The following is a 20,388-nucleotide window of genomic DNA, read 5'->3' on the forward strand; positions in this document are numbered from 1 at the left end:
GACATTTAATTTTCAGATAGGGGCCTCCACTGCCACTACGGCATTTTTTGTGGGCCTTTTCCCAAGGATAAGTCCTTGCTTTTACCTCTCTTTCCTTTCGATGATTGGGCTTAGCATATAGTCGCCTTTAACTTCTTTTACTTATTGGTGTTCTAATGTTACGATGTGAGCACTTATGACCTCAGTTGTTTTTGCATCCTAAAATAAATAAATAAATTAAAAAAAAAAAGAACTGGATGACTCGAGAGACTCAAGTGCCCATTGCTGCTACACCATATGGGCCCTTTGGACCCTCGCACCCAATACCTGTTTCTCTCAACTATGAAGACAGGAACTCGTCCTCCAACACCGCCTCACATTTCGACATTCTCCCCGAATCAATCTTCATTAGCACATTTCCCCATCCATCTCTTTCTTAATTGTCATCCTGCTGTTTCATTGTATTATTATATATTTATTACGTCTCATTATTGCATTTACTTTTTCATCTTCAGTCTCTTCCCTCCCCTCTTTCTCATTTTTCCATGTCCCGGCTTTTAACTGCACTATTCATTCCTCTTCCTCTTAATCTATCTTTAGTTCTCCTTTGTCTCCCTTGTCCTCACTACAGGGTGTCCAATCACGTTCTGGGGTGATAGTGGCCTGCCATTTCCATTTTAACATTCCCCAAGCTATCCTTTTCTCCTTCCTGAGGAAGGAACTAATAGTCCTGAAAGCTGGGATAGTGTTGTGTATTTGCATACATGCCTATCAGCAATACCTCTGAATTTGTGTACTGCCCAGCAATTTGGTCTCATGATTTTATAATGTTTTGGAGCAATTTTGTTCCTGGCAGAATATGCTAAAATGAACAAATAAGAGGCTGTTCAGTGTCTGCACAGGTGTAACAATGCCCTAACACTATACTGTTGGTGTGGCTACTTCACAGGGTAAAGGTGGCTTGATAATAACTGGAGAACAGAACATTGTGTGACTCAATCTATGGCAAGCAGAAAGTCTGCAACCACATAGAGAAATGCACGGGTATAAACTCGGCATGTGACTGGTGCAAGCAGCAGATGACAGAGCACTCGGCAACATCACTCATCCCTCTGCGGGTCCGGGAGTTAGAATAGGCCTGAGCTATTCCTGCCTGTCGTAAGAGGTGACTAAAAGGAGTTACACACGTTTTGACCTTTGTGATTATCCGCTGTAGGGTTTCACCTCCATTCAAAATTTTCCTGAAGTGTGAGCCAGTTGGGGATGGGCGCATTACATGGTTCATTGTGTCCATCGTGCATTGAAATCTTTAGCCCACTTTCTCATCATCGCATTTCAGTCCCGCCCATTCTCCATCTCTGGGTGCGTTTTCCACCATGCACTATGCAGTGTCGCTTTTTGCGTCAATGATGACCATGGACTTCTTTGCACCTGATATCCAGCGTGGTAGCCAGTCCGATGGGTGGGGCTGCCATGTACCCTGTTGGTTGTAGCCCCCTGACAAAACAGGGATTGCTCTGCTGATGCCTGCACCGTTAAATCCCCACGTATGCCAAGGGGTAGATGCCCATCCCCCCGCGGCATCGGGACTCCCAGCAATGGCCATCCTGCCAGGTGACCTTTGCTGCGGCTGGGTGGAGCCCGTGGGGATGGCCCCTGGTCAGAATGGGTGGCATCAGGGCGGATGACATATGATGAAGCATAGTCAATCATCTCTTGCTGGCAGTGAAACACCAGCAATCTCTGAACATTCATGAGCTCAGTTCAAAGCACAGAAGTATGACTCCAAATCGTTCCCCTCCCTGGCCGCACCACACCATGGGAGGAACGTCAGACCAAGGATGGCAGCGGATCTTATTCGCCCCGGTACCTTGTATGTTCGAGAGCTGATGAGGAATCTTCCATGACGCTGAAGCCTCAGTTTTTTGTTGAGCATTTAGAGGACAAGTTTGGAGAGGTGGAGGGCTTGTCCAAAATGAGATCTGGGTCAGTCTTGATCAAAACAGCATCCTCTGCCCAGTCACGGGCATTACTCGCGTGTGACAAGCTGGAGGATATTTCTGTGCCCATCACGCCTCTTAAGAGCTTAAATATGGTCCAGGGTATCATATTTCACAGGGACCTTCTTTAGCAATCCGCCGATGAGCTGCGCGCCAATTTAGAGCGGCGAGGTGTACATTTTGTCCAGCATGTGCACTGGGGTCTAAGGTTTAATCAGGTTACCACTGGTGCCTTCACATTGGCCTTCGAGGGTGAAACTTTGCCCAAGAAGGTAAAGGTGATGGTCTACCGCTGTGATGTAAAGCCCTATATCGCACCTCTGATGCAGTGCTTTTAAGTGCTGGACATTTGGACATATGTCTTCCAGCTGTACTTCCAGCGTCACATGTCGAGATTGTGGACGCCAATCACATCCCAATACTCCATGTGCCCCTTCTCCCATCTGTGTCAACTGCAGAGAGCACCATTTGCCTTGCTCGCCAGACTGCAGGATTCTCCAGAAAGAAACGAAAATCATGGAGTACAAGACCCTGGACCGACTGACCTACACTGAGGCTAAGAGAAAATTTGAACACCTGCACCGTGCATGTGTGACATCATCTTAAGCCGCCGCTACAACAGTTCTGGCACCATCAGCTCCGCCAACACCAGTCACCTCTCAGAGCCGGAAGACTACACCTGCCTCCTCGATGGTGGGGGAAATTTCTCTCCCTGTTGCTTCTGCACTATCTCTTTCAAGAGCAACACCCCCCCCCCCCCTCCCCAAACCATCAGAGAGAAGCATAAGTCTTCTTCAGCTTCTCTTGCTAGGAAGGGGTCCGTTGGGTCTCTCCCTTCACAGGCCTCTGCTAGTGGGAAAGATGGCATCCGCCAGTGGCTGAAGAGCCCAAAAGCAGTTGGTCATAGGGCTTCACGTTCATCCTCAGTCCCGGAGACTGAGCCAGTGAAGTTCCCCCAGCCAGGGAAACCTGAGGAACAGTGAGAGAAATCCAAAACCAAAACCTCTAAGACCAAGGAAATTGCGGTTGCACTCATACCACCGCTCTGCGTCTGAGGATGGGGTGGAGATTTTGGCATCTGCTGAGGGCCTAGATATTGCCACACCCTCAGACACAATGGATATAGACCGCTCAGGCAGCGGGTGACTCTGAGGCATAAATTGCCTCATTGAATGTTCCATGTCTTCCCATTTCCACAATGACGTCATCCTCCAGTGGAATTGGGACAGTTTTTCCACCACCTGGCTGAGCTATGGCAACTGTTAAGCTTTACACCCGCTATGTGCATTGCCCTCCAGGAAACCTGCTTCCTGGCAATGCAGACCCCTGCCCTCTGCGGCTATAAGAGATATTACAGGAGCCGTAGCAACTATAATCGAGTGTCAGGTGGAGTTTGTGTTTATATCCTAAACTCAGTCTGTAGTGAACCTGTGCCCCTTCAAACCCCTCTTGAAGCTGTGGCTGTCAGAATAAGGACAACACAGGAAATAACTGTCTCAAATGTATCTCTTCCTCCAGATGATGCAGTACCCCTGAATGTATTAGCTGCACTGAGTGATCAACTCCCTAAACCTTTCCTACTTTTGGGAGATTTTAATGGCCATAACCCCTTGTGGGGTGGCACCATGCTTACTGGCCAAGGCAGAGATGTCGAAATTTTACTGTCTCAGTTTGACCTCTGCCTCTTAAACACTGGGGCAGTCACACATTTCAGTGTGGCTCATGGTAGTTACTCGGCCATTGATTTATCAATTTGCAGCCCAGAACTTCTCCCATCTATCCACTGGAGAGCACATGACGGTCTGTGTGGTAGTGACCACTTCCCCATCTTCCTGTCACTGCCCCAGCGTCAGGCACATGGACGCCTGCCCAGATGGGCTTTAAACAAGCCAGACTGGGAAACTTTCACCTGCTGCACCGCTGAATCTCCCTCACATGGTAACATCGATGTGATGGTTGAACAGGTGACTAGCACACTTGTTTCTGCTGCAGAAACCGCGATCCCTCGTTAGGGTGCCCCTGGCGTAAGGCAGTCCCTTGGTGGTCGCTGAAAGTTGCTGAAGCAATTAAGGAGCGTCTGCGAGCTCTACAGCGGTATAAGTGGCAACCTTCCATGCAGCACCTCATAGCCTTTAAACGGCTCTGTGCCCGTGTTCACCATCTAATCAAACAACAGAAGCAGGTGTGTTTCGAGAGATACGTCTCGACCATTGGGTGCCATATGTCACTTTCTCAACTCTGGACAAAGATCAAATGTCTTTTCGGGTACCAGACCCCAACAGATATCCCCGGTGTTACCATAATGTCCCCGGTGTTACCATAAATGGCGTGTTATCTGCCGACACTAACGTGATTGCCGAGCACTTTGCTCAAACCTCTGTGTTGGAGATTTACCCCCCAGCCTTTCGCACTCTGAAATGCCGGCTGTAAGGGAACATCCTCTCATTCACTATATACCACAGTATGTCCTATAACTCCCCATTTACAAAGTGGGAGCTCCTCAGTGCCCTTGCTGCACATTGCCCTGACACAGCTACTGGGCCTCATCGAATCCACAGCCAGATGTTTAATCATCTCTCATATGACTACAAGTGACATCTCCTCGTCATCTTCAACCAGATCTGGTGTGATGGCGTCTTTCCATCGCAGTGGCAGGAGAGCACCATCATTCTGGTGCTCAAACCTGGTAAAAATCCGCTTGATGTGGATAGCTATCGGCCCATCAGCCTCACCAACGTTCTTTATAAGCTGCTGGAATGTATGGTGTGTCGGCGATTGGGTTGGGTCCTGGAGTCACGTGGCCTACTGGCTCTGTGTCAGGGCAGCTTCTACCAGGGTCGCTCTGCTACTGATAATCTTGTGTCTATCGAGTCTGCCATCCGAACAGCCTTTTCCAGATGGCAACACCTGGTTGTTATCTTTTTTGACTTACGTAAAGCATACGACATGAACTGGCAACGACATGTCCTTGCCACACTGTATGAGTGGGGTCTCCGGGGCCCGCTCCCGATTTTTATCCAAAACTCTCTGTCGCTTCGTACTTTCTGTGTCTAAGTTGGTATCTCCCATAGTTCCATCCATATCCAGGAGAATGGATTCCCACAGGGATCTGTATTGAGTGTCTCTCTAGTTTTAGTGGCCATTAATGGTCTAGCAGCAGCTGTCAGGCCCTCCATCTCACCTTCTCTGTATGGAGACGACTTCTGCATTTCGTACTGCTGCTCCAGTACTGGCGTTGCTGAGCAGCACCTATAGGGAGCCATCCACAAAGCACAGTCATGGGCTTTAGCCCACGGCTTCCAGTTTTCAGCCGCAAAGTCGTATGTCATGCACTTCTGTAGGCATCGTACCATTCATCCGGAACCAACATTTTACCTTAAAGGCGATCCACTCACTGTAGTGGAGGCATATTGATTCCTAGGACTTGTTTTATATCTTATCTTTGTGGTCTTTCCGCGAAATGTAAGTTGGCGGCAGTAAAATTGTACTGCAGTCAGCCTCAAATGCTGGTTCTCTAAATTTCCTCAGTAGCGATTCACGAAAAGAACGCCTCCTTTCCTCTAGAGACTCCCACCCGAGTTCCTGAAGCATTTCCGTAACACCTGCGTGTTGATCAAACCTACCAGTAACAAATCTAGCAGCTCGCCTCTGAATTGCTTCTATGTCCTCCCTCAATCCGACCTGATAGGGATCTCAAACGCTCGAGCGGTACTCAAGAATAGGTAGTATTAGTGTTTTATAAGCGGTCTCCTTTACAGATGAACCACATCTTCCCAAAATTCTACCAATGAACCGAAGACGACTATCCGCCTTCCCCACAACTGCCGTTACATGCTTGTCCCACTTCATATCGCTCTGCAATGTTATGCCCAAATATTTAATCGACGTGACTGTGTCAAGTGCTACACTACTAATGGAGTATTCAAACATTACAGGATTTTTTTTCCTATTCATCTGCATTAATTTACATTTATCTATATTTAGAGTTAGCTGCCATTCTTTACACCAATCACAAATCCTGTCCAAGTAATCTTGTATCCTCCTACAGTCACTCAACGACGACACCTTCCCGTACACCACAGCATTATCAGCAAATAGCCGCACATTGCTATACACCCTATCCAAAAGATCATTTATGTAGATAGAAAACAACAGTGGACCTACCACACTTCCCTGGGGCACTCCAGATGATACCCTTACCTCCGAAGAACACTCACCATCGAGGACAACATACTGGGTTCTATGACTTAAGAAGTCTTCGAGCCACTCACATATTTGGGAACCAATCCCATATGCTCGCACCTTAGTTAGGAGTCTGCAGTGGGGCACCGAGTCAAACGCTTTCCGGAAGGCAAGGAATACGGCATCTGTCTGATACCCTTCATCCATGGTTTGCAAGATACCATGTGAAAAAAGGGCGAGTTGCATTTCGCAGGAGCGATGCTTTCTAAAGCCGCGCTGATGCATGGACAGCAACTTCTCTGTCTCAAGGAAATTCATTATATTCAAACTGAGAATATGTTCGAGAATCCTGCAACTAACCAATGTTAAGGGTATTGGTCTGTAATTTTGAGGATCCATCCTTCTACCCTTCTTGTATACAGGCGTGACCTGCGCTTTTTTCCAGTCACTCGGGACTTTACATTGGGCAAAGGATTCGTGATAAATGCAAGCTAAGTAAGGAGCCAATGCAGTAGAGTACTCTCTGTAAAACCGAATTGGAGTCCCATCAGGACCTAGCGATTCATTTATTTTCGACCCATTCAGCTGCTTCACAACCCCAGGGATGTCTATCACTATGTCCTCCATACAGGAATCTGTACAAGACTCAAACAGCGGTATGTTTCTACGATCTTGCTGCGTGAAAGATTTCTCAAATGTCAAATTTAAAAATTCAGCTTTCGTTTTGCTGTCTTCCGTTGCCAGGCCAGACTGATCAGTGAGTGACTGGATGGAAGCCTTCGATCCGCTTACCGATTATACGTAAGACCAGAATTTCCTTGGGTTTTCAGCGAGATCTTTTGCTAAGGTATGACGGTAGTAGTAGTTGAATGCTTCGCGCATCGCTCTTTTTACAGCAGCACGAATCTCTACTAACTTTTGCCTGTCCTCATTCTCCCGATCTTTCTTGTACCGCGAGAGCAACTGTCATTGCTTCCTGAGCATTCTCCAAATTGCGCTGTTAAACCACGGTGGATCTTTTCCGTCTGTAACCCACTTTTTCGGCACATACTTGTCCAGTGCATGATTTACAATATGTTTAAAATTTGCCCATAATTCTTCCATGTCCATCGTACCGGAAGTAAATGAAGTCGATTCATTTACTAAGTGGGATGCTGACAACTGCTGATCTGCTCTTTCTAGTAAGAATACTCTCCTAGCCTTCTTGACAGGCTTTTTAACTTTCGTAACCATAGTCATAATGACAACATCATGATCACTAATCCCTGTCTCAACACTGACACTGTCGATGAGGTCTGGTCTGTGTGGCTACCAGATCTAAAATATTTCCATTACACGTTGGCTGTCGATTTAGCTGCTTTTCGGATAATGTGTTCAAAAGTAATTCACACGACGGCTTGTCTGTACCACCTGTAATGAATCCATAGACATCCCAGTCTATACTAGGTAGGTTGAAGTCGCCTCTGACTAATATAGCATGATCCGGGTACTTCTTCGATACAGTGTGTAGACTCCCTTTGAATGATTCTAGAACCATCATGGTGGAACCTGGTGGCCGGTAATAACACCCAACAACTAACTTTATTTCTCCTGGCCCTGTTAAACATGTTCAGATAACTTCACAATCACAATCTACTTCGACCTCAGTAGACACAATATTTTTGTCAACTGTAATGAAGACACCACCTCCTACAGTGTCTAATCTGTCTTTCCAATACACCTTCCAACCCTCACTAAATATTTCAGAACTACCTATCTCAGGGTTCAGTCAGATCTCAGTCCCTATGCTCTACACTGCAGTGGCTCTACAGAACCCTTGTCCAATCCTGAATTGACTTTGGGAGTGTGGTTTATGGTTCAGCAGCACCTTCAGCGTTTCATTTACTCGACCCTGTGCACCACTGCGGTGTTCGACTAGTGACAGGAGCTTCTAGGACCAGTCCGGTGACCAGCGTACTGGTGGAGGCTGGGGTCCCTCCATTGCACATCAGATGTGCGCAACTGCTCGCCAGTTACGCAGCACACGTTTGTAGTTCCTCTGAGCATCCGAATTACTGTCTCCTTTTCCCACCCGCAGCAGTACTCCCACATCGATGGCCCAGGTCGGGGCTAATGATTGCGGTTCGCGTGTGGTCCCTTCTCTCCACACTGGAGTCCTTCCCTTTACCACCTCTGTTTGCGGTCCGCTCATGGACGACTCCATGGTGTACACCTCAGCTGCAGCTTCATCTGGACCTTTCATGTGGCCCTAAGGACTCAGTTAACCCTGCGGCTCTCCAGTGTTACTTCCTCTCGATTCTTGGATTCTTGACATGTTCCGGGGCTCTCTGTGGTTCTCTGCAGGCTCCGCATTGACCATGCCTGGGCGACCCACGGCTACCCCCTGTGCCGTGAAGACCCACCTCAGTGTCGGTGCAGTGCCCGGTTGACAGTGGCCCATATTCTTCTGCTCTGTCCTCCTTTGGCTGTCCTGCAACTTCATCTTTGGTTGCCCAACTCGTTATCATTAATTTTAGCAGAGAACGCGTCATCTGCTGATTTGGTTTTACGTTTCATTCGTGAGGGTGGGTTTTATCATTCGATCTGAGTTTTAATGCCTGTCCTTTGTGCTCCTGTGTCATCCACCCTATTGCTTTTAGTGTGGAAGTTTTAATGTGTTGCAGGGTGGCTGGCGTTTCCATTTTATTTTTGTGGTCAGCCAGCCACTGTAATCTGCTTCCTTGTTTTACTCTCTTCTGTTTCTTGCATCTCTCTGTTGTTTTCTTGTCTTTTTTGTCCCTTTTAGTGTTTGTTGCCTTTCCTTAGTTCTTGTGGTCTTTCCTTTCTTTCCGTTTTCTGTTATATGTCTCGTCTATTTTATTCTCACACTTGTGGCATTTTTTTATTTGGAACAAAGGACCCTTTCCCCCTCTTTTTAAATCAACCAACCAACACCACTCAATATGAAGTGAGAGGGACCAATAATAAAAGTAAGGCACTCTCATGTTTATATTCTTTTGGAGACGTGTATAATTGTCAACTGGAATGGATTTTAGACTCGGGTGCATCTGAGCATATTGTTAAAGACAAACCTCTTGATATTAAAGATAAGACTCATATGAGAATTCTGCTGTTGATGGGAGCAAGCTCCAAATTCATTTGGCTGGGAAACTAGACCTACATGTGAGTGTAATCGGTGAAACCGATATGGTTACAGCACGATGTTCATTATGTAAAAAATGTTCTGACTAACCTACTGTCTGCAAGGGGAATTGTCAAGAAGGGAAATACAGTCACTTTTGACATGCACGGAGCAAGACTAATCAATGAAAGTGGTGAAGTTATAACTACAGCAAGTAACGAAAGGGGTATTTTCAAGTTGGATACCACTGACAGCAAACATAGAAATGTTAGTCATTCAGTATACTCAGCGGAAGGATTTTTTATGGCACCACAGACTTGGACACCTAAATAGAAAGAGTATGTCTTTAATAAGGGATATGGTAAAGGGAATACATAATTATAGTCTATCCAAGGACCCTTGTGAGATATGCATAAAATGAAAACAAGTGAGGTTACCTTTTAAGGTGTCTTACAGTTAATCCATACAGATGTATGTGGCTCGATGGAGTGCGAATCCACAGGTGGGAGTTATTATTTTCTTACGTTTATTGATGATTATTCATGATATACTCTTGTTTATTTTCTTACTTCCAAAGGCAAAGTGAGTGACACTTTTGGGGAAAATCATAATATGATCGAAAGGTGGACAGGAAAGAAGATTAAGATCATCGGGTCTACTAATGGGAGAAATATTAACTAGAAATTGAAAAAAACTTCTGGCAAAAATGGGAATCAGGCTTCAAACTACCATAAGGTACAGCCCATCTCAAAATGAGGTTGATGAGAAGGCTAACAGGACCATCGTCAAAAAAGGAGGGAGCATGATAATTGATGCTGGATTATCAAAAGATTTTTGGGTAGAGGTAGTATCAATGGCTGTATAATTGAACAATGGATCACCTACAGAAGCAGTCAGGCATAGAACCCCTTAAGAAATATAAAGGGTTTTCAGGTGTGACACAATGATTCACATTCCAAAACAGCTGAGAGGAAAATGGGACCCAAAAGCTAAAAAGTATATTTTTGTAGGCTATAGTGAGAATTCAAAGGGCTACCAATTAATGGATCCATTCAATGAAAGAATAGTTACAAGCAGAGATGTAGTATTCTTTGAAAATAGAAAGGACTGTGAAGAAGGGAGGACTACTAAGTTAACTGCACTAGTTATGAAAGTGAAACCTTATGTGAAGGAAGAGAAAGTAAAGAATAGGAAGAGGACAGTTAAAGGCAAATGGAGACTATTTATGATAATGCGTTTGAGGATGAACAAAATAAAAAGAACAATGTAAGCCGTTCTTCTCGCGTACCAAAACCGAAAGAATATCCGGATTTTGAGATGTATGCAGCCCAGTCTTCTAATGATGAGCCTGCAACAGCAGAAGAGGCAATGAGTGGCCTGAACTCTCAAGAAGGCAAATAAGCAATGGAGAGGGAATTGGAATCTTTACCTCAGAACGAAACCTTTGAATGGGTAAATACGCCAGCAAATAAGAAACCATTACAGGCAAGATGGGTATTCAGTTTGAAGAACGCAAAAAATTCATCACCAAGATGTAAAGCACGACTTGTAATAAAAGGATATTAGCAAAAACAAGGGGTAGATTGCAAAGCAACTTTTTTACTTTTAGTCAAGTTTGCCTCATTGAGATATCTTTTAGCATTGACAACAAAATGAAATTTAACAATTCATCATATGGATGTAAAAACAGCATATTTAAATGGGAAATTGGAGGAGGAGATATATGTCATTACACCAAGAGAAGTCATGAAAACCAGATCGGAAAGGGAAAAGATTTGGTGTTTGCGAAAAAGTATTTATGGACTTAAAGAGAGTGGACATTGCTAGAATCGATGTCTACATAAAACTCTAATAAATATGAATGTAAAGCAATCTAAGGCAGATACCCCTATAAAAGGGGAAGAGAAGGGATAATATAATAATAATAATAATAATAATAATAATAATGGCAATATCCCCCCCCCCCCCCCCCCCCCCCATGAACCATGGACCTTGCTGTTGGTGGGGAGGCTTGTGTGCCTCAGCGATACAGATAGGTGCAACCACAACGGAGGGGTATCTGTTGAGAGGCCAGACAAACGTGGTTCCTGAAGAGGGGCAGCAGCCTTTTCAGTAGTTGCAGGGGCAACAGTCTGGATGACTGACTGATCTGGCCTTGTAACACTAACCAAAACGGCCTTGCTGTGATGGTACTGCGAATGGCTGGAAGCAAGGGGAAACTACAGCCGTAATTTTTCCTGAGGGCATGTAGCTTTACTGTATAGTTAAATGATGATGGTGTCCTCTTGGGTAAAATATTCCGGTGGTAAAATAGTCCCCCATTCGGATCTCCGGGCGGTGATTACTCAAGAGGACGTCGTTATCAGGAGAAAGAAAACTGGCGTTCTACGGATCGGAGTGTGGAATGTCAGATCCCTTAATCGAGCAGGTAGGCTAGTAAATTTAAAAAGGGAAATGGATAGGTTAAAGTTAGATATAGTGGGAATTAGTGAAGTGCGGTGGCAGGAGGAACAAGACTTTTGGTCAGGCGAATGCAGTGTTATAAATACAAAATCAAATAGGGGTAATGCAGGAGAAGGTTTAATAAAAAAAAATAGGAATGCGAGTAAGCTACTACAAACAGCATAGTGAACGCATTATTGTGGCCAAGATAGACATGAAGCCCCCGCATACTACAGTAGTACAAGTTTATATGCCAACTAGCTCTGAAGATGACGAAGAAATTGAAGAAATGTATGATGAAATAAAATAAATTATTCAGATAGTGAAGGGAGACGAAAATTTAATAGTCATGGGTGACTGGAATTCGGTAGTAGAAAAAGGGAGAGAAGGAAACGTAGTAGGTGAATATGGATTGGGGGTAAGAAATGAAAGAGGAAGCCGCCTGGTAGAATTTTGCACAGAGCATAGCTAACACGTGGTTCAAGAATCATAAAAGAAGGTTGTATGTGTGGAAGAAGCCTGGAGATACTGACAGATTTCAGATAGATTATATAATGGTAAGACAGAGATTTAGGAACGAGGTTTTAAATTGTAAGACATTTCCAGGGGCAGATGTGGACTCTGACCACAATCTATTGGTTATGAACTGTAGATTAAAACCGAAGAAACTGCAAAAAGGTGGGAATTTAAGGAGATGGGATGTGGATAAACTGACTAAACCAGAGGTTGTACAGAGTTCCAGGGAGAGAACCACTTGTTTGAATATCAAGAACTCAGATGGAAACCCAGTTCTAAGAAAAGAAGGGAAAGCAGAAAGGTGAAAGGAGTATATAGAGGGTCTGTACAAGGGCAGTGTACGTGCGTTCTAAGAAAAGAAGGGAAGCAGAAAGGTGAAAGGAGTATATAAAGGGTCTGTACAAGGGTGATGTACGTGAGGACAATATTATGGAAATGGAAGAGGATGTAGATGAAGATGAAATGGGAGATATGATACTGCGTGAAGAGTTTGACAGAGCACTGAAAGACCTGAGTTGAAACAAGGCCCCGGGAGTAGACAACATTCCATTAGAACTACTGACAGCCTTGGGAGAGCCAATCCTGACAAAACTCTACCATCTGGTGAGCAAGATGTATAAGACATGTGAAATACCCTCAGACTTCAAGAAGAATATAATAATTCCAATCCCAAGGAAAGCAGGTGTTGACAGATGTGAAAATTACCGAAATATCAGTTTAATAAGTCACGGCTGCAAAATACTAACGCGAATTCTTTACAGACGAATGGAAAAACTAGTAGAAGCCGACCTCGGGGAAGATCAGTTTCGATTCTGTAGAATTATTGGAACACGTGAGGCAATACTGACCCTACGACTTATCTTAGAAGCTAGATTAAGGACAGGCAAACCTACATTTCTAGTATATGTAGACTTAGATAAAGCTTTTGACAATGTTGACTGGAATACTCTCTTTCAAATTCTGAAGGTGGCAGGGGTAAAATACAGGGAGCGAAAGGCTATTTACAATTTGTACAGAAACCAGATGGCAGTTATAAGAGTCGAGGGACATGAAAGGGAAGCTGTGGTTGGGAAGGGAGTGAGACAGGGTTGTAGCCTCTCCCCGATATTCAATCTGTATATTGAGCAAGCAGTGAAGGAAACAAAAGAAAAATTCGGGGTAGGTATTAAAATCCATGGAGAAGAAATAAAAACTTTGAGGTTCGCCGATGACATTGTAATTCTGTCAGAGACAGCAAAGGACTTGGAAGAGCAGTTGAACGGAATGGATAATGTCTTGAAAGGAGGATATAAGATGAACATCAACAAAAGCAAAACGAGGATAATGGAATGTAGTCGAATTAAGTCGGGTGATGTTGAGGGAATTAGATTAGGAAATGAGACACGTGAAGTAGTAAAAGACTTTTGCTATTTGGGGAGCAAAATAACTGATGATGGTCAAAGTAGAGTGGATATAAAATGGACTGGCAAAGGCAAGGAAAGAGTTTCTGAAGAAGAGAAATTTGTTAACATCGAATATAGATTTAAGTGTCAGGAAGTCGTTTCTGAAAGTATTTGTATGGAGTGTAGCCATTATGGAAGTGAAACATGGACGATAGATAGTTTAGACCCGAAAAGAATATAAGCTTTCGAAATGTGGTGCTACAGAAGAATGCTGAAGATCAGATGGGTAGATCACATAACTAATGAGGAGGTATTGAATAGGATTGGGGAAAAGAGAAGTTTTTGGCACAACTTGACTAGAAGAAGGGATTGGTTGGTAGGACATATTCTGAGGCATCAAGGGATTTAGTATTGGAGGGCAGCGTGGAGGGTAAAAATCACAGATGGAGACCAAGAGATGAATACATGAAACAGATTCAGAAGGATGTAGATTGCTGTAGGTACTGGGAGATGAAGAAGGTTGCACAGGATAGAGTAGCATAGAGAGCTGCATCAAATCAGTCTCAAGACTGAAGACCACAGCAAGCAATGGCAATACGGGTGGATGACTTATTTATCCTGACTTAAAACAAAAGCCAAATGAAAACTTTTAAGAAACAGCTGAAAACCAAGTTTAAGGTGCATGATTTGGGAGAGGTTAAACTTTATTTAGGTATGCAGATCACTTAGAATGAATGAGAAATGAGCATAAATCAATCATCATATACAGAAAAAATCTTAAAGAAATTTGGCATGAGTGATTGTAAATCCATAACTACTCCAGTGGAAGTAGGAATGAAGTTAAATACAAATGAAACAGATATGGTAAGGATGTTCCATGTTTAGAAGCAGTAGGAAGTCTGTTATATTTGTCTCCAACATCACAACCTGACATTGCTTAGATCCAAAGGAAAAGCACCGGAATGCTGCGAAAAGGATATTCCAATATCCAAGAGGAACTCAAACTATGAATTAAGATACCATAGAGAAGGCGATGCAAAACTAGAAGGCTACAGCGATGCAGAGTTGGGGAGGGAAGTGGGAGGTAGGCACTCCACTACAGGCTGCTGCTTTAAATTAATGGGGGGCCTCATTTCATGGTCCTGTCAAAAAGAGAGAGAGCGAGAGAAAGAGAGAAAAGTTTGAAAAGATTGTGGGGCTATTTGGTTTATCTTGTGACGGCAAACTACAAAATACCTTTACAAAGGGGGATGTTGGAATTGTGTGAATAATATATCTCGTGTGAGATGGCAGAAAAGTGCATTATGTGAAATATGAGACCTCTCTGGTGCTGTGGTACACTTGTGCATTCTATGTGTGTAGTATAATGTTCCTTGGTTGTTGTGTTCAATGTACTTTACCTGGAAGGTCAAATAGTTAGTGGCACTAAATGTCTTTTTCTCACTATTACATATTCAACTGTGTCAACTCCAGTACTTACGTATCTTCTTAGTGCAGTCATCTCTTGGTCTCCCACTATGATTTTTACTGTCCACACTTCCCTCTAGTACTAAATTGGTGATCTTTGATGCCCCAGAACGTGTCCTATCAACTAGTCCCTTCTTCTAGTCAAGTTGTGCCACAGATTTCTCTTCTCCCCAATTCTATTCGGTACCTCCTCGTTATTTACTCTACCCATCTAATCTTCCGTATTCTTCTGTAGCACCACATTTGAAAAGCTTATATTCTCTTCTTGTCCAAACTATTTATTGCCCATGTTTCATTCCATACATTGTTACACTCCATACAAATACTTTCAGAAAGGTCTTAGTGACACTTAAATATATACTCGATGTTAGCAAATTTCTCCTCTTGAGAAGTGCTTTCCTTGCCATTGCCAGTCTACATTTTATATCCTCTCTGCTTCAACCCTCATCAGTTATTTTGTTCCCCAAATAGCAAAACTCATCTACTACAAATGTCTCATTCCCTGATCGAATTCCCTCATCATCGTCTGATTTAATTTGACTACATTCCATTATCCTCGTTTTGCTTTTGTTGATGTTCATCTTATATCCTCCTCTCAAGATGTTGTTCATTCCATTCAACTGCCCTCCCAGGTCCTTTGCTGTCTCTGACAGAATTACAATATCATAAGAAAACTTCAAAGTTTTTATTTCTTCTCCATGGATTTTAATTCCTACTCCATATTTTTCTTTTGTTTCCTTTACTGCTTGCTCAGTATACAGATTGAATAACATCAGGGATAGGCTACAACCCTGTCTCACTTCCTTCCTGACCGCTGCTTCTCTTTTATGCCCCTTGACTCGCATAACTGCCATCTTGTTTCTGTACAAATTGTAAACAGCCTTTTGCTCCCTGTTTTTGATGCCTGTCACCTTCCGAATTTGGAAGAGAATATTCCCGTCAACATTGTCAAAAGCTTTCTCTAAATCTACAAATGCCGGAATGTAGGTTTGCCTTTTCTTAACCTATCTTCTAAGATAAGTCGTAGGGGTCAGTATGCCTTGTGTGTTCGAACATTTCTACGGACTCCAAACTGCTCTTCCCCGAGGCTGGCTTCTACCAGTTTTTCCATTTTTCTGTAAAGAATTCATGTTAGTATTTTGCAGCTGTGACTTATTAAACTGTTAGTTCGTTAATTTTCACATCTGTCAGCACCTGCTTTCTTTGGGATCGGAATTATTATATTCTTCTTGAAGTCTGAGGGTATTTCGCCTGTGTCGTACATCTTGTTCACCAGATGGTAGAGTTTCGTCAGGGCTGGCTCTCCCAAGGCTATCAATAGTTCTAATGGAATGTTGTCTACTCCTGCGGCCTTGTTTTGACTTAAGTCTTTCAGTGCTCTGTCAAATTCTTCGCGCACTATCATTTCTCCCATTTCATCTTCATCTACATCCTCTTCAGTTTCCATGATAATGCCTTCAAGTACATCGTCCTTGTACAGACCCTCTATATATCCCCTCCACCTTTCTGCTTTCCCTTCTTTGCTTAGGGCAGGTTTGCCATCTGATCTCTTGATATTCATACAGATGGTTGTCTTTTCTCCAAAGGTCTCTTTAATTTTCCTGTAGGCAGTATCTATCTTACCCCTAGTGATACACACATGAAAAAAAAGATTTGCATCACCTCAGTTCTGAGAGTTCTGGAACCTGTACGAAAAATAGAGATCAACATAAACATCATTTCCACCCCTTTTTATTGCTCATGAAAACCACACATGCTGTACCACCATACAGCAAGACCTTCAGAGGTGGTGGTCCAGATTGCTGTACACACCGGTACCTGTAATACACAGTAGCATGCCCTCTTGCATTGATGCATGCCTGTATTCATTGTGGCATACTATCCACAAGTTCATCAAGGCACTGTTGGTCCATATTGTCCCACTGCTCAATGGCGATTTGGCAAAATTGTTGTCCATGAAGACAAATGCCTCGCCAATATGCTGCTGATATGGTTGCACTATCGGTCAGAGGATGGCATTCACGTATTGTACAGCCGTTACGCGCCTTCTGTGACCACCAGTGGCATACGTTGGCCCCACAAAATGGCACCCCAAAACAGCAGGGAACCTCCACCTTGCTGCACTCGCTGGACAGTATGTCTAAGGCGTTGAGCCTGACCGGGTTGCCTCCAAACAGTTGTCTGGTTGAAGGCATATGCGACACTCATCGGTGGAGAGAATGTGATGCCAATCCTGAGCATCTAACGATCTTCGGATGGCAGGAGAGACAGTGTGGTGCTGGGGTGCAAGACTCACACATCTCTTGCAGTTGACTCACATATTGTGTGCAGCCAATCTTCTTCTCGGGTCAGACGGCTGCGTCAATCATCACAAACTCTTCTTCTCCAAAGATTCTAGCTGGTTAAGGGAATTTCAAACTAGACTCCTTTTCTGCTCTTGAAATGATTCTGTACTCTCAGGATACTTTTGTTCAACTCTATTATATTTTACTCTCCACAATAAAACAACTTCACAAGATTCACACAAGTATTCAACTCCTGCGAGTCAACCCCGTCCTGGACCTTTAGAAACTAACAGATACAATTATAATGTGTTTGGTTTAATAACTGCTATAAAATCAGTTCTTGCTTCTTGCAAGTTCAACACCTGAAAGTCAAATGTAAGTGTCTTTAGTTAAATACATAATTCATTTGTTCACAACAATACGGTCATTACACCATCAAGGAACAGAGTGTGCTTGCTCTTTGTACTGGACATACAGCTTCCCAGGCACACACTGCAAACACTTGTCCGTGCCAATTGACCGTCACTGTTGTCGTATTCTCCTGCCATCACAGAAACTGGCGGCGAGGTAGACACATCTCCACTCTCTCACCCTCATACTTAAAATATCAGGTGTTCGAGATGGTGGACAGCCGAGTGTGTCTAGAATTTACACCGAAATTCTTGAGGCACTACATATCCCTCCCCTTAGACCTAGCTCGAACATGCGATATTTTAAACATATTCACTGTGTACAATTACACAAGATAATTCTTTGTATTTTAACAATGCCTCTCTTTCTACTAATAACTGTGCATATTTTACCACCATTATAATACATGACCCTTTCAATCCATGTTGGAGTTAACTCTGCTTTCTATTCCTCGTCCCGTTGTAAATTACAGGTGTGCATAACTCATGATTACTCTGCTGCTTCGTTCTTACTTCCCGTACTACTTTTTCTAAATATGCCCTTATTCATTACTTATTGTAATCTGGAGGAACTCTGGGTAGAATATAAGTGTTCCTTTTTTGGATATTTGTAAACCACTTAATGAGGCTATTTATGCATAGAAATCAAACTTACAAGACTCATTCCTTTAAATGTGTGACTTCTGTCACAATACTGCCCTTTTTCCCTTTAGGAATAGTACATGGGTTTATCCTAGGAGTACCCTTTCTCTTTCCATTTGATAGGTACGCCCCTTTCTTATTTATATCATCCTATGGTAACAGGTCAATCCCCTTCTTGATGCCCCTGTCTGCGCAGTATAGGTCAGCCTTTCATAGGTCTGTCCATCCGCCCTTTTTCTCACCCACTAAATGTTGAGTGTGCTCTCCCTATCCTCCTTGAGTAGGCCTCCTGGTTCATTGCTCTAGCATACATCTTTATGAATACTATACTTAAATATTCCCTGCTACAATTACAAATCTACATTACCCTTATATTTCACTATCTAATACTTCATCTAATACCCTAGAGCCCTCTTTCGCTTGTCACTTCTACCATATAAACAGATATCATGCCCACATGTAGTAGATGCTATGTCTACCTGTATTTACTAACTCCCAGTAGACACTATGCCTTTTCTCAAAAGACTAGCGTGGCACATTTAAATATATATTTGAGAGAGACAAAAATAACGATGCAGAACTGTCACATATCAACAATGTAATATGTGCATTGACTCAGATGTACATTTATCTTTATTCTCCTACCTCCCTTGTCAGTTCTGGCATCACTTCAGGTTCCTAATTCGTAATTCTTCTGTTTGTGCTTAAGTATATCTTTGTGTGTATGTAGATGTGTGTTTGTGTATCCTGATTCTTCAGCCGACTTATGTGAAATAAGTTGAAGGTTATAATGAACCACGGAAATTGAGAAGGACTTCAGTGATAGAAGTATATGCATACGGAAAGAGGGAAAGATAGATAGGTACTCAATTGAGAAGTAAGAAATGAAATAGTAGAGACAGTTGCTAAGGTCGAAGAAGTGAAAGAAGATAACCCCAAAGACAGGAAAACCCTTCCCACTCCCATTCCCCAGGATCCCTACTTCACCGGTATTTGAGTGAGATGCCGGAGGAGGTATAATGTTAAATGTCTCCTACTGAACGGACGTTCTCACCTTCACCTTTGAGGCCCCCAAAGAAAATCTTAGCAACCCCATACGGAACGGCAAATGGTGAAGAATCAGTCACACTTGTCTGCAAGGGTTGTCTGAAAGGTGTGATGTGTGTGTGGTGTTAGTCATGCATTTACCTACACTACCCACCCCTTTCAAAATCAATACAAACCCTCCCCATTTATACCACATTACATAAATGGTATAAAATATTCTATAAAAATAGAAAACTATACACTACAATAACATAGTTGTTTAGTCATTCACTTTACACTATATTTCATACACACTCTGTTCAGTTTATGACATCTAGATATTACTTTCTTTGAATAGTATCATGATATTACCTTTATACTAGTACTATATTCTATTTGTCTCATTTCTTGTCTAGATATCACTATTCATCTGTGATTCTCTTAAATTGGTCCTAATCTTGTAGTCATATCAAGGTTCCTAGCCTACATACTAAAATTATAGGATAGTTTAAGAATTCAAGAATAGATTACAGAATAGTTAAAGAATTGAAGAGAATTTGGTGCAGGAAAACTAATCTCGGAAGGAACACCGAAAACAACTCAGGAGCCAGTGGTCGTCACTCCGCCCGTTAACACACAACATTAACGTCCGTGGGGGATAGAGGTGACTCCGCCCGTATCCCATGGTTCTGCCCTTAGCCTCACTTGAGCAAGCGCAAACTAGTACTTCTTGTTAAATTTTGTGTGAAAGTCTCCCCAAAACAAAACAATTACCATTCTACTAGCAAACACAATCTTAAGTAAAGTTATTTTATGTTCTAATCTGTTCTAGACAAGTTTGAATTCTTTCCACGAGTCGCCTATAACCTTGTTAGTATCATTAAATTTGGGAAAAGCAACAGTTGCAACTTTTCCGGAGATTATACTCTTGGTAAC

General features: G+C 43.0%; 1 protein-coding gene across 5 annotated transcripts in view; it reads left to right on the forward strand.

The window, feature by feature from the left end:
- Positions 1–20,388, forward strand: part of LOC124712172 (AH receptor-interacting protein) — a 179,463-nt gene that overhangs the window by 34,398 nt on the left and 124,677 nt on the right. The gene's annotated exons all lie outside the window — the stretch shown is intronic.

The sequence above is a fragment of the Schistocerca piceifrons genome, chromosome 1, assembly GCF_021461385.2.
Source record: "Schistocerca piceifrons isolate TAMUIC-IGC-003096 chromosome 1, iqSchPice1.1, whole genome shotgun sequence".
Lineage (NCBI taxonomy): Eukaryota > Metazoa > Arthropoda > Insecta > Orthoptera > Acrididae > Schistocerca > Schistocerca piceifrons.